The sequence below is a fragment of the Lygodium microphyllum genome, chromosome 9 (genome assembly GCF_053477565.2).
Source record: "Lygodium microphyllum isolate KBCC chromosome 9, Lygodium_microphyllum_v1.1.10, whole genome shotgun sequence".
NCBI classification, from domain to species: domain Eukaryota; kingdom Viridiplantae; phylum Streptophyta; class Polypodiopsida; order Schizaeales; family Lygodiaceae; genus Lygodium; species Lygodium microphyllum.
This window is the reverse complement of record NC_141143.1, coordinates 28,994,731-29,009,604: the sequence shown is the minus strand read 5'-3', so window position 1 is coordinate 29,009,604 and position 14,874 is coordinate 28,994,731. Positions and strand designations below refer to the sequence as shown.

The 14,874-nt window shown below is 38.5% G+C and overlaps 1 pseudogene; it reads left to right on the top strand.

The window, feature by feature from the left end:
- The first annotated feature begins 1,043 nt into the window (after nt 1–1,043).
- LOC148030903 (E3 ubiquitin-protein ligase RGLG3 pseudogene) lies at nt 1,044–1,403 on the top strand (annotated as a pseudogene).
- Nucleotides 1,404–14,874: the final 13,471 nt, after the last annotated feature.

The following is a 14,874-nucleotide window of genomic DNA, read 5'->3' as shown; positions in this document are numbered from 1 at the left end:
GGTGAAGATTTGTCTGTGATAGAAAAATGAAACTAGCAAACAAGAGCGTCTCAAGGCATTGACCCTTACTTACAAAGATGGATGTAATTATATTTGTTGGGCTTTTTTTTTGTCAAGCTATTCTTGTCAGAGGAGTTTTTTTTCACTCAGCTAAAAAAGGGAAGTGAAGGACGAAAGCAGAGGAGAAGGGGAGACTAATTCCTACTGGTACGTCTATCAAGAAGGATTTCTATGGCGTCCTAATAATGATAGAGAGGAGATGAGGAGGATAACGAAGTTTGATTAAAGCCCAGAGAACATGACTGAACCTTCGGAGGATGGAGCTCAGAGATTGTGTTTTCGTCATCGTAAAGGACATTGATGGCGGAAAAACTCCGAGGCAAAAGACGCTGCTGACTCTGAGGGTGATAGATGATAGCGGACTAGGAGGAGGAACTCTAAAAACAAAGCAGAAGGAAGGGACGCAAATTGAACCCAAAGAAGAAAAAGAACCAGCAGAAGAAGCTTAGGAGGATCATAACAAGTTCAAGCTCGGGCAACAATTCATTAGTCCAGACTGAAGGGGAGGAGATCGTGGCATCGTTTTTGTCATCAAATTTGAAGCTAGTCACGCAGTTGTTTGGCCCTCTATCCATCAAGAGATTGTGGAAGATTAATCAGTATAGTTTATCGCATTCTTTGTGCTGAGAATTCTCCCAACACAGAAATGTTTTAAGGAAGATTGACAGGAGGGCTGTGAATTCATGGATTGCATCTTCCGTGTCGTCATGGATGAGAGAGAGGGGGTTAATCATTTTATCAATCTCAAGAGTCCCTGCAGATTCTCCTTTTCCTGCATACACAGTCGTCTTCGCAAACCTTCCAGGCCGCTTTCGCCTCCATCAAGCTCCTTTTCTGCATCTGGATACCTCCAGATTCCTGCCATAAAGCTTCTCTTATGGTGCTCTCAGATGCGATTGGCAATATATAACACGATGAGAATTGGATAACAGATTTTTGATGGGCTCCAGAATTTCTCGCTCAGTTTCATTTTCATCCCAGGAATGGACTCATTGAGACTCTCCACAAGTTACAAAAGCTTTAATAGGCAGTTTTCACGCATTGATGATGAGTACAACAGTCTTGAACAGGTGACACATGCTCTGAGAGCAACTGGCCTTGAATCATCAAATCTGATTGTAGGTGTTGATTTTGCCAAAAGCAATGAATGGACGGGAAAAAAGTCTTTCAATGGAAGAAGCCTACATGCTATGGTTCCCAATATTCAGAATCCTTATGAGCAGGCGATATCTATTATTGGCAGAACACTCTCACCTTTTGATGATGACAATTTAATACCTTGCTTTGGCTTTGGAGATGTGACAATACATGATCGCAACATTTTCAATTTTTACCCAGACTAGCAACCTTGTCAAGGGTTTGAACAGGCTCTTGCACGATACAAACAGATTGTTCCTCATTTGTGCTTGGCTGACAGATTGTTCCTCATTTGTGCTTGGCTGGGCCCACATCTTTTGCTGCCCACAGAACTCCATTGTTTTATGTACATAGGGGTTGCTGCCTACTACAGAACTCCTTTGTTTTGACTTTGTATGGAATCCTGAAAATTTGTTCACAGGAATTATTACCCAGCGGAATTTAACAAGTCTATGTGCCAATGGCAAAACTGAACTTGAACATCTGAATGTAAAGCTGGATATGAGTTACTACAGCTTTTTCTGAACATGGATCTCATGTAACTCACTTGACAAGGAATATAGTGAACTTTGGCATCAAAAATTCAATTTCTTCTTGTTAGTCTCTTTCCTTGTTGCAACTTGAACTCCGTGTTCAGCAGCCCTTACACGAAATCTATAACAGCGCTTCTTCCTTCTCCTTCTTCCTCTCCTTGGTGAGTTACTCTCCCTCGATGCTTTCTTGTTGCTTGTTGTCTCCTCCCTTTGCTTCTTTTTCCTCTTGTTCTCTCTTTCTTCCTCTCCTTGGCTTTCTTTTTTCCCCTCTTGTCTCTTTGAAGTGAAAGAAGAGGTGAGTCATGAGGAGGTGAGGCATGAAGAGATTAGTGGAGGTAGACTGCATGTCGGCTAAACTCGAGCTTCAGAACGCGTAAAAAACGCAAGAAAGGAAAGGCGCAGTTTGAAAATAAATGATTCAAGTATCTTTTGAATTTTGACTTTTGTGTCTATTTTCGCATGTATATGCGCGCCTAAGTTTACGTAAACACGCTTATAGATGCGAAGTTAGACGCGTAAATAGACGCAGTTTTAGACACGTAGGTCAACGTAGATATAGACGCACATTTAGCTTTTATCAATGAGTTTTTGTTTTTAAGATAAGTTTTGATAGTAAGTTCTTATAATAAGTTTTTATGTATTTATGATAAGTTTTGTGTATTTAAAATTAAGATCTTAGAATAATTAATACATTAGCTTGAAGTTTTTATGTAAACATATGAATAACAAATTTGATGTTGTCATGAATTAGGTTTAATCATGTTATCGTCATCACCTAGTGCAGTGCATGCTGATGAGTCAATGAGCACATCCTCAAGTGAGGATGAAACATTACGTCTTCATAATCGAGATGCATGGCTACGATGAAAAATTAAATGCATGTGTGATTGTTGTCGATGGTGTATTTTTCGAGCACGTCAAGTTGCAATGTCACACCTAAGCATGTATGGAGAATGGGACCAAGAAAAATCATCAGGGTATTCATTTTTTTTTTTAAACACGAAGATTGCTAGTCTATTTTACTCAATATATATCAACGTACATGAAAATCCCTTTTGTGATTGAGCAAGATGCGGTGCCACATCCTTAGATGCTCCCTCCCGGGCATCGAGAGGCTGCAAAACGTTGACGCGAGGAGGTAGAGTCTTCAAGAAAAGTGGAGACTGACGACCATGATAGTAGCCCTCATTGAATACCCCATCAAGTTGTAGAGGATGAGATTTTGGACAACATGGTACACCATCTATTTTCGCAACTGGTTCAGGGGGAAGGTCACTCTATGAAGCCAGATGACCCACTATACGTAGCATCATCTACTCCATTGTATGAAGGTTGTACGTACTCCGTTCTTTGTGCATCCCTCGAGATACTTAACTTGCAAACAATTTATGGATGGAGTAATGTCAGTTTGAATGCGTTATTGAAGTAGGTATTAATTCAGTTTGGCTTATGAATCATAATATTAATTGTTCTATTTTGAAATCAGACACAAATATATGTTGGTGGTTTTTTAACTCACTTTTAAAAATATATGTAGGTTATTATCACAAATGCTTACAAAAGGAAACAAATTGCCAACTAAGAGAGAGCAAGCAAGACATTACTTGACATCTCTGGGGGGCCTCGATTATGTCAAGATCCATGCATGTGTCAATGATTGTGTCTTATTTCATGGGATTCATGAGTTCGCATGAGAGTGTCCTGTTTGTGGCGAATCAAGATACGAAGTGGAGATGAAGTCAATGGATGTGCCTCGTAAGGTTTTGTGACATTTTTCGATTGTTCCACGTATTCAACTTATGTTCAAGTGTAAGTCTATTGGAAAGCTCATGTCATGGCATGCTAGTCATTGTTCAAGCGATGGAAAATGGAGGATCCCTGCAGACACACCAGCATGGCAACATATTGATAATTTGTGGCCCGTTTTCAAAGAAGAGCCAAGAAATTTGAGATTTGGTTTAGGTATGGATGGAATCAATCCATTTGGCATCAAAAGCACATCATACAGTGTATTGCCAGTGGTATTGGTGAACTATAATATTCCTCCATCCATGGCGATTAAAAAGGGACATGTAATGTTGTCCCTTCTGATTCCTGAAAAGCACAAGGTAAAAAACATGGACATTTACTTAGAGCCTTTGATTGAAGAGTTAGAAATGTTATGGGAAGGTATTGAGGTGCAAGATACAAGCACATCTGCATCCTCTAGAGATTTCACATTGAAGACCATGTTGTTGTGGACCATGCATGACTTTCTAGGATACGGAGAGTGTTCAAGTACATGTATATAACTCTATATTTGAAATTCAAGACTTGAATCAATTGCATTTTATTAATTCACTTGTTTAACCACATTAGGATATCATGCATGTCCTATTTGCGGTCCCTCTCTAGTTTCCTCTAGGCCGGCACGTTTAAAGAAGGTTATCTACAACAATCATAATTGATTTCTTCCTATTGACCATCCCAAATATGTTCTCCCTACTAATGGAATCACTCCACAATCTCTAACCATTCGAGATTGGAAGGAGAGATGGATTAATGCCGACAGCCACCCTCCACTCAGCATGAGTCGGTAACAAGTGCATTTCTCTCGATTGACTTTAAAGTATTTAGCATGAATATGAATTGTTTACATAATATATTGTTTGTTTGTTAGGTTCTCTATATTTTTTCTTCTTTCGTATTGGACTGAACTCAAGATCCAATCACCTGTTGGACCCCATGCACATATTCAAAAATGTTGTATCTACATTATGGGATCACTCGATAGGGGCTTGTGATTCAGTCAATGTAAGGGAGGATTTACATAACATTGGTTGCATGAGACAAGCCTGGCCATGCATTGGACCCAGAGGAAAGATTGAGCTACCCCATGCACCTTTGGATGTTGTCAAAGAACGAGGAAAAAATAGTGAAGGAACAAATATGTAGCTTTCGAACACCCACAGGATGTATGAGATGTCTCAAGGGATCCTTCATAAAGAAAAAGAAAAGAGGTGTGGAGCAACTATCTGGTTCGAAGTCCTATGACTGGTACAAAATGATTCAAGTAAGGGTATCTCTAACCATGAATATAGTAATTAGTGAAGTAACTATGTGTAAAATTTGGGGTATGATGACGTTTTCCTCAACTGATCATTTGATCTATGAATATTGTTTACATTTAGTTCATACTTCCTACTAGCATATCCCATTGTGTATCCAAAGATGTACGTGATATCATTTACAAGATGGGAGAGCTTGTGAGGTGTGTATACATTGTATTTTTTCATTATATATCTTTGAATTTCTACACAAAAACAAACAATTGTCAAATACATCTTGACAGATATGTGAGCTCGAAGGAAATTGATCCAAACACATTGTAAGATGCTCGAGTATTATCTGTTGAGGTGGTGGAGGAAATTTTTCCTCAATCCATTTTGACTACTCGATTACATTTACTCGTACATTTGATTGATGAGATCGCACTTTGTGGGGTAGTTCATGCAAGGTGGATGTTTTTTCTTGAGCGCTTCATGAAAACCTTGAAAGATTTTGTGAGGCAAAAAGCACGACCTGAGGGAAGTATGGCTGAGGGTTGGTTAGTGTAATCATCCCTTGTTTATATCTCTGAATATCTTGCTAAAGTGGACCCCTCTCAACCACGACTATGGAAAGATGATGAAGACTTGAGGATGACCTCTATAATACCTCAAGGAAAAGGAATGAGTAAAGTGCTAACAAAAGAAGAACTTCGTAAGTTAAATAGTTTTTGTGTGCTCAATAGTGATGTAATGAGCAAATGGGTGACCTCTATATAATGAAGCAAGGGCAAGAATAAAAATTGATATAGATTGGTTACATGAGGAAATGGAGAGAATGGAAAAAGAGGAGGAAATTAATTTATACTGACATAGAGATAGCAGATAACAATCCAACAATTAATGATGATGTACATGATGACACCATAATGGATGATATGCGTGATATAGTACAAGATGAACCTTGCGAGGATGTTCAAGGAAACACAGAAGAGGACAATAATGTGGTTGATGATATTGATGAAGTTATTGAGTAATATAGCAACACATCTGATAGTGGGATAGACTTATTTGTTTCATTACCTCTTGGTAACATAGACCTAGAAGTAGATAGTTTAGCAAGGACTGATCTCATTGAAGATGAGATGGATCATTCACTGTAACATACTTAATTTGCTTAATGATTCAATGTGTATTCTTAATTCTATGGAAAATATCATGCGCACACGTGCATACTCAAGAATCAATAGTCAAGTTTAAAGCTAAATTGAATTTTTCATAATAAAAAGGAAGTATTTTTTATCATCTTCAAGTAGAGAAATTACGAGATACATGCAATGCTTGCTAGTAATTGCATAATAAGGTTTGTGTCACTTGCCACTAATTACTTATATCAGGCTTGTCAATTGGAGGAACTGCCAGTCATTAGAGAACAATGAAAAAATAATCATTAACTTAGTTATTATTATTATAATAAGTCCAATTTCAGGTGGTTAAATAATTGCATGTCTAAAAACGCGTCTATATTTGCGTCTATTTACGTGGATATATAGACGCAAAATTCGTGTCTATTTACACGCTCTTTTACACGTGCATATAGATGCAATGATAGATGCACCCGACTTTGCGCATCTAACATGCGCATCTATGCCTTGTTTCTGTTGTGGTGGTTCTAAATACCAATCTCCATTCAGGAAGGTAAGTTGAACTAAATTTTTGGTGTTTAACAAGGGACTAGCAGTGTTTCTTTGAAGTGTATGTTGGCTTCTATTTGATGAGAGATTTGGATGGTATCATGGGATGTCGTGTGGGGTTGGTCCAACTCTATGAAAAATGTCATGGAGTGGACTTGACTATGAAGACTCGCTTCATTTCTTCAAGCATATAAGCAAGATTAGCTCATAGCACTAGCAGTGTTTGTTTGAAGTGTATGTTGGCTTCTATTTGATGGGAGATTTGGATGGTATCATGGGATGTCGTGTGGCGCTAGTCCAACTCTACGAAAAATGTCATGGATTGGACTTTACTATGAAGACTCGCTTCATTTCTTCAAGCATATAAGCAAGATTAGCTCATAGCACTAACTGGTTGAACCTAATGGTGAAATGGCTAACTAGTTTATGTGGCTTTTGCTTCACATTATCAAGTTATAGGAGAGATTTCCAAGCTATACTATACTAGAGTATAGTTTTTGATGAGTTTCACCTTAATGAGATGGCAATTGGATGTTGTCACAAGTAATTGTTCAAATTACCAAGTCATTGTGATACATTCTAAAAGGGTGAGAACTTCTAGAGCTTTCTTGTCATCTAACTAGGTATGATAATTGGTAATGTTGTCAAAGTGATCAATCTAGGATAAAATATATGAATATTTTCTCAATAGGGGATGTGTTTGGTTTAGTAAAAAACTCATAATGTACTGAGGCATCTTCATGGGTAGGTTAAAAACAATGAGAATGGGGTGAATTTGGGCACCTAATTTTGCAAAGAGAAGAGGAGAAGAAATGCAAGGTATGGTAGGCTTATTGTCTCCACCAATGTAAAGTACTTAGACACAATGGTCAATCTTTTAGGAAGAAGCCATCTTGGTTTTTCCTCCTTTCCCATTATTTAAATTTTCATGTCACAAAGGCAAGAAACATTCTTGATCTTGAATAAGAATCAATTTACAATCAAATCTATTTTGACATGGGAACATGCTTGTTTGATGTGATGGATGCCTTGGACTTTCCATTTGAATTGCCATATGGCATGCACACAATAATGGTTTGATTTGTTATAATATGTAATTTCTACAATAATTAATGCTTGACATGCACATAGATGGGGGAAAAAGAGATGAGAAGCTACTAGTTACATTATTGTAGCTCAAGCCATAATCACCATTTTGCAACTAGCATCTTCTTGGTTTTCTTACCAAAAAGGACCATCTCTACAATCACATTTATATACACTTCTATATTTGTGTCCAATTCTTAGATAGGATGTACTTACGAATAAACATATATATCAACAAATATAGATGTTCACAATGGCACATTTGTGAGTATTATTCTAGTTCGCAAAATACATCTATTTGTTTGTTTACAACCCTATTCCCTTGTATTGATTCAAAGCCTAGAGAATCAACCTGTGTTGGTAAAGCGTTTTTCAAAGAAGCAATGAAGAACTTCATTATATGGATTGAGATTCTACATGATCAAATAGTAGTAGCTGAGATATCATAGACCACTAAGGCATTGGGTAGAAGACACAATCAATTTCTTTCCTCCAAGTATGATAGCTCTAGTGGAAGCCATAGTAGAGATGCTACATTTACAACAATAAACACTAAAGCTACATGTGAGAAGAAAAATAATGTGACGTAGAGGTTCAAATAAGTGTGCCACTTCTATGGAAAGAGTGACAACATACTTTTTCCATGTATTTTCATTAAGAAATCACAACAAAAATGTAGCTAAAGATTTGTAGAAGGCATGCTCTACACCATGTAATACTAGTGAATACTCAGTATACTTTTTACAAGGTTTATCTTAGTTATTATGAGAAAATTTTAATGATTGATTACATTGCAAGATAAATTTTGAGATAATTTCTCACCTAAATCATCATAGTCCTTACAAGGTTCATTTATAAAAAACTTACACAAGAGGAAAGGATATGTGCATACAAAATAGAATCATGCAAGAAACTATACAAACTATTGAAAAACTAATTATAATAACCACAAGCTTCAATGTAAAATACTTGCAAATTGAGAAAAATACCATGGTTGATGGATTTAGGGCTTCCCCATGCATGCTTGCTATGGCCCCACATGTATTTGGTAATTGCATGTGGGTGTATACAAGGGAACAACAAGTGGGCCAAAAGCACAAATACAATATCAAATAATGTTTAAATTTGAATTAAGCTTAGGGCTTGTATAGATAGCTACAATTTCTTCAAAAAGCTAATTTTTTTAGAAAAAGAGAGGGCTGCAGTGTTTGATCAATATGAAGTATTCACATGGATAACCAATTGTGATACCAAATGTCATCCAATTCAAATAATATTCTCTCAACAATTAGAACATTAAACCATTTTGGCAATGAATATATCAATGTAAACATTAATTATTTTATCTAATGCAAGAGTAAGCTAACCACAATTACTGATCTTTTACATGTAAGGTAATGGTAACCCATTTTACTTTGGATATCAATGCTACCTAAAAATTAGCCATCAAGATTGAACAATACTAATTGCAATTAGCCAAGTAAAGCTTCTCATTTGTTACTCTGAGGAATTGGTGAAGTATTTAAGGTTTCATAAAACAACCTAGGATATCTCATTCTTAATAGGGTAAAAAATAATCAATGAGATTAGCTTTCATAGTATTGATGACATCTAATTGATAAGGAGTTTCCACCTCAAACTTACAACAAAGGCTTATATATTATGTTGCTATATTTATAACCAAAGCTTATTTTCTAACATAGCATTATTGAAAAAATGATACCTAGGTAAGAGACACAACTTTTCTTATATTGTAATAATGTGAGCTAATAATTTCTAAGATAAATTTATGTCAATCTTTTAGCATAGTTTTGTCAAATTATGGTATCACTACAAGGATATAGGGGAATAGCGAAAAGCAGTTCTGATGCATATTAGTGACATCACTATTTGCATCACAAATGAATACAATTTTTCAAATGTGAAGACGAGGGCATCTTCATATGTAGTATAATGAGGATTATATATTACAGGGAAGTCATAATAGCCGTGGACATTGGAGTCAAAATCCACTCCCACCCTTCAAGGGTAGGGCATAAAGGTTGGGTCATTTCGCTCGAAGGGTTGAGTGTGCAAAAGGCCATCCAAGTGTCTAGGTTGGCGTCGTAGACCCTTCTTCTCCATGTAGCTTGGCATTCGTAGTTGGGGCACTAGAACATGGTACTTCAAAAACTTTATTTTTCCAAAATTTGGAATCTTCTATGGCCCATAATGTGGGGTTCTACTCTCTCTCCTCCAGCCATCTTGATGGGTAACACTCTATGCAAGGTGGTGGGGAATCGGAAGTTGAGGTTGGAGGGGCTCTTGGCCATTTCTTGCCTCTCCTAGATTATGAGGTCGGGGTGGAAGCTTACTAAGGTGTTGTCCGCACATGGTGGGATAGGTGCGTGGGCGGTACTTAGACAAAAGAAATGGGTGGAGTGCGAAATTTTTCCGCAAAGAGCGAAAGAGAGAGTAAAATAGATCGTGTATTTGGGAGGGAGAGGGAGAGAAAGAGAGAAAGAGAGAGAAGGAGAGCTTCTCACTGCCGCTGCCACCGTTCGTGAAGAAGAAAAGGAAGCGCATGAAGGGTGAAGAGGATCCGACACCGTGAAGAGGAGATAAAGAATCCATCCTTGGGTCTTTGCGGTGAGTGCATTGCTCCCTCTTGGTTTGTTCTTATTCTTTCTCCTTTTCTTTTGTTTGTTTTTATTGAGAATGACATGCATTGAGGGAGAAAGAGAGGAAATGAGAGAGGGAGAAGAATAAAGAAAAAAGGAAGAAAGAACGAGAGAGAGATATGAGGGAATAAACATGAAACATAATAAAGAAAGAGAGAAATAGAGAGAGAGGGAGGGAGGGAGAGAGGAGAATGAATGAGAAAACACAAGAGGGGATAGAGAAAAACAAAGAGAGGGTTTGTTCTTGTTCTTTAATTTCTTATTTTTTTGTTTGTTTTTTAACAATGATGTGCATTGAAGGATAAAAAAGAACGAGAGAGAGAGAATAAACATGAAACATAAGAGAGAGAGAGAGAGAGAGAGAGAGAGAGAGAGAGAGAGAGAGAGAGAGAGAGAGAGAGAGAGAGAGAGAGAGGAGAATGAATGAGAAAACACGAGGGGATAGAGAAAAAAAAAGAAAGAGTTTGTTCTTGTTCTTTCATTTATTATTTTCTTGTTTGTTTTTTTAACAATGATATGCATTGAGGGAGAAAGAGAGAAAATGCGATAAGAAATGAGAGAGGGCGGAGAATGTGGTGCATTGAGGGAGAATGATAGGAAACGAGAGAGGGAGAAGAAGAAAGGAAAAGGAAAAGAGAACGAGAGAGAGAGAGAATAAACATGAAAGATAACAAAGAAATGGGAAAAGAGAGAGAGAGCGAGGGTGGGAGGGAGAGACTCAGGAGAATGAGTGAGAAAACATAAGGGGGTGGAGAGAAACAAAGAGAGGGGCAACAAAGAAAGATAGAGAGAGAAAGAAAGATAGGAAATAAGAGAGGGAGAAGAAGAAAGGAAGAGGAAGAGAGAAATGGTTGTTGCGTTTGCTATACTCTCATGTTCCAAAATTGTTGAGCAATATATGAAAGGTGGGATGCTGGCTATGGTGGTGGTGGTGGTGGTGGTAGTGGTAGTGGTAGTGGTAGTGGTAGTGGTAGTGGTAGTGGTAGTGGTAGTGGTAGTAGTAGTAGAGAGAGAGAGAGAGAGAGAGAGAGAGAGAGAGAGGGGGAGAGAGAGAGGTATTATTAAAGGTGCACCTTGGGTGTGTTTGATGTTTTGGGAAGGTGCGGAAGGCCTATGTCTCTAGGCCCAGTAAAGTGAAAGAGAGATTGGACTTGGAGGTGAATGGATGGTTTTCTTGACATGCTTTGTGCTACCTCCTCCTATGCTTTGCATATTGAGTCACACACAAAGAAAAAAAGGTGGCGAGGTCCAATGCAATACCACGGGACATGGAATGACGTAGAGTAGCTAGTCCCTCGCCCCCATGCATAGCATATTAGACTTTACATATTGTAGGCTCACCCATAAGGGGGTGGAGAGAAACAAAGAGAGGGGAAACAAAGAAAGAGAGAGAGAGAGAGAGAAAGAAAGATAGAAAATAAGAGATGGAGAAGAAGAAAGGAAGAGGAACAGAGAATGAGAAAGAGAGAATAAACATGAAAAACAAAGAAAATATGAAAGACAAAGGGGAGAGAACATAAAACGAAGAGCATAAAGAAAGGTGTAAAGAAAGGGGGAGAAAACCAAGACTTTAGTTGACGTTAATTTTGCTGAGTTACAAGAGAAGAAATCCCTTCTCAAACAATTTAAGAAAGAAAAAGAGAATGAGAACAAAAACAAATTGTTTGTCGTAACGTAGACCAAATGGAAAATGATGAAGGTCGTGATGTTCAAGATCACGAGGCATATCTTAATCAACCTGTCCCATGTCCTTGCTCTCAATGTAAGCTGGCAATTAGACAAAAACATCGATTGTCTATAGAATATGTACGACGCCTCGCCCAGTTTCAATCAGAGATAATTGATAAGGCGATCTTAAACTTTGAGCAAATGGTAAGAAAGCTGTATATCAATCATGCATTGTATTCGCAAACTAATTGAATATCATATACAAAAACATTGAATGTGACCATAAAATTTATTACAAGGAGGTGACATCTCATCCCAAGAAGGAGTGCACCTATTGCAGCCAGTTAGAAGAGTTCATGGGCATCCGATGGATGGAGTGCCTGAGCGAATCCACCACTTGGAAGACACTACCCAATCTATACCATCAATACCAGAGGAGACAAGCAACCTTTTAGACTTTCCTATAATCTTGGAGCCTGAGATGGAGGCAATGATCAATGCATTGATGCCCATGGATGCGGAGACATCTAATCTGCTTAGAGAGGAAGTATCCATACTATTATATGATGGGTGCCGATATGTTGCCTAAAGATGTTGCTTGCACTCCTAAGTGTACAAGCAAAATACAGGTGGAGCGATGTGAGTGTGACCGAGTTGTTCAGGTACCTTCTACATACGCTTCGTTGATTTCTTTTCGACACCATTATAAAAAAAATTATGCTTTTTAAAGGTGTTTTATTATTTCTTTTTAGGTTGCTAAAGTATCATATATTACCACATGCAAATACCATGCTTGAGTCTTGTGATTATGCGTGACATGTTTTACGAAAGCTTGGCATGGACTACAACAACATCCATGCATGTGTCAATGATTGCATGCTATTTCGAGGACAATACGAGAATATGGAGACATGTCCAAAGTATGGTGCTCACAAATATCGACAGAACTTGCAAGGGTAAACCATCCCTCAGAAAGTTCTTAGACACTTTCCACCTATCCCCTGTATACATCACATGTTTCGTACATCAGGCATGGCAAGCTTGAAAATGGGACATGCGCAGAATAGAACCATGGATGGAGTCCAACAAATATTAGCAGATTCATGCGCATGGAACCACATTGACTCTACCTTTCCAAGCTTTGCAGAAGAGCCAAGGAATATTTGACTCGGTCTTGCTATGGATGGCATGAATCCATTTGGTCTTTGCTCAACTTCTTACAGTGTGTGGCCTATAGTCATTGTTAACTACAATATCCCACCATGGCTTTCTAGAAAGAAATGACACTTGGTCCTTAGCTTGCTCGTTCATGGTCACTACAAAGTTAAGAATATGGACATCTATCTCCATCCATTAGTCAATGAGCTTAATATTTTGTGAAAGGAGGGGGTCATCGTGGAAGATATGAGCAAGCGCGATCATCGAGGGTCTGCCAATATATGAGCCATTCTCATGTGGACCATGTATGACTTTTCGTGATTTGGGGAGTACTCAAGTAAGTAGGCTTCCATTCTCGTTGGTAATATCTATCATAGCTGATTCAAGTTTGTATTCATAAGATAGAGGTGTTGGGACAGGTCTGGTTACCTCTCATGTTATCATGCATATCCATTGTATGGGCCACAATTAGACTCCCAAAGGTCACGAACCATGAAGAAGATGGTATATCAAGGACACAGTGCTTTCTTGTCATAGAGGGCCATGAGCTGAGAGAAGGTTTTCTTGGATGACCTTCAGCACAAATGAATGCCCAAAGCTGGTACAAGTTGAAAATGGTCCACACAGAGTCGCACCCAAATGGAATGCGATGGTTCTTAGCTTTGTATAAGTTGTCATACTGGACCCACTTAACCACTTGTTGGATACCATGTATATTTTCAAAAAAGTGGGCAATTTACTATGGAACCACATCACATGAAAGAGAGACATTGCAGGGGCACGAATGGATTGAGGGAGGTAGGCAAGATGGAGGTGCTTTGGCCGTAGATGCGAGTGCTGATGGTCGCTTGCAACTACCTCGCACTCCTTGGGTTTTGTCCACTAAAGAAGAGCACTTTGTGAAGCAAATAAGTTAGGTCTATGCGCACTCTGACCTGTATGACGTGTTCTCTCAGATCTGCTTTTTCTAAAAACATCCAATGATCACGGCTAAAATCCCATGATTGGCATAAGATATGTCAGGTTTGTACTACGAATGGATTGTAAGTGACCTATGTATTTTGCTATTTGGAGTGTAGTTGTTGTTCATAATGCTTCTTCATTTGTGGCAGTTTGTACTACTGATCAGGATCGTAGGACACCTTACTCTAGAAATATGCGGCGTGATTTACAAGTTGTCAAATTTAGTGCAATGGATCTCACAGAAGAAGATCAAGTCATCCTCTATTAAATCCACAAGGTGCGGAGCAGTGGAGACGATGTGTCTCTTTGAGAAGCACCTGCCCACTAGCATGCTTACAATACAAATCCACCTCTTGGTGCATCTTGTAGACAAAGTGGAGATTGCTGGACCTGTCCATATGCGATGGATATTCTTCTTGGAGCGCTTCACGAAAATCCTAAAAAGCTTTGTGGGACAACAAGCTCGGCTAGAAGGTAGCATGGCTGAAGGTTGGTTGGTGTATGAGGTGTTAGTGCATATTTCATAGTGGCTACCAACGTGGATTCAGACAATAGTATGCTATGGTCGCTGAAGGTCGATGCTAGACTGATCGAAGATGTGATGGTTGGAAATGGGGTAGATAAACAATGGATATTGCAATGGAGGAGAAAGTGAATTGTTTTTGTATGTTGTACCATTCCTCCATGAAGACATGGCTTGCTATGTACGAGCAAGTCAGTAAAGATCGGGAAGAAGTGCGATTTGAATTTCGATGTAGTACACACTGACCAATTTGATATTCCCAAGGTATGGAGGAGACGTCGCGATTTAAGTCAATGTGATGGTTACGTAGAGCTTTGATTGTAGCCTCTTGTGAAGGGGTGGAGGTCTCAACTAATAAGGAGTGGG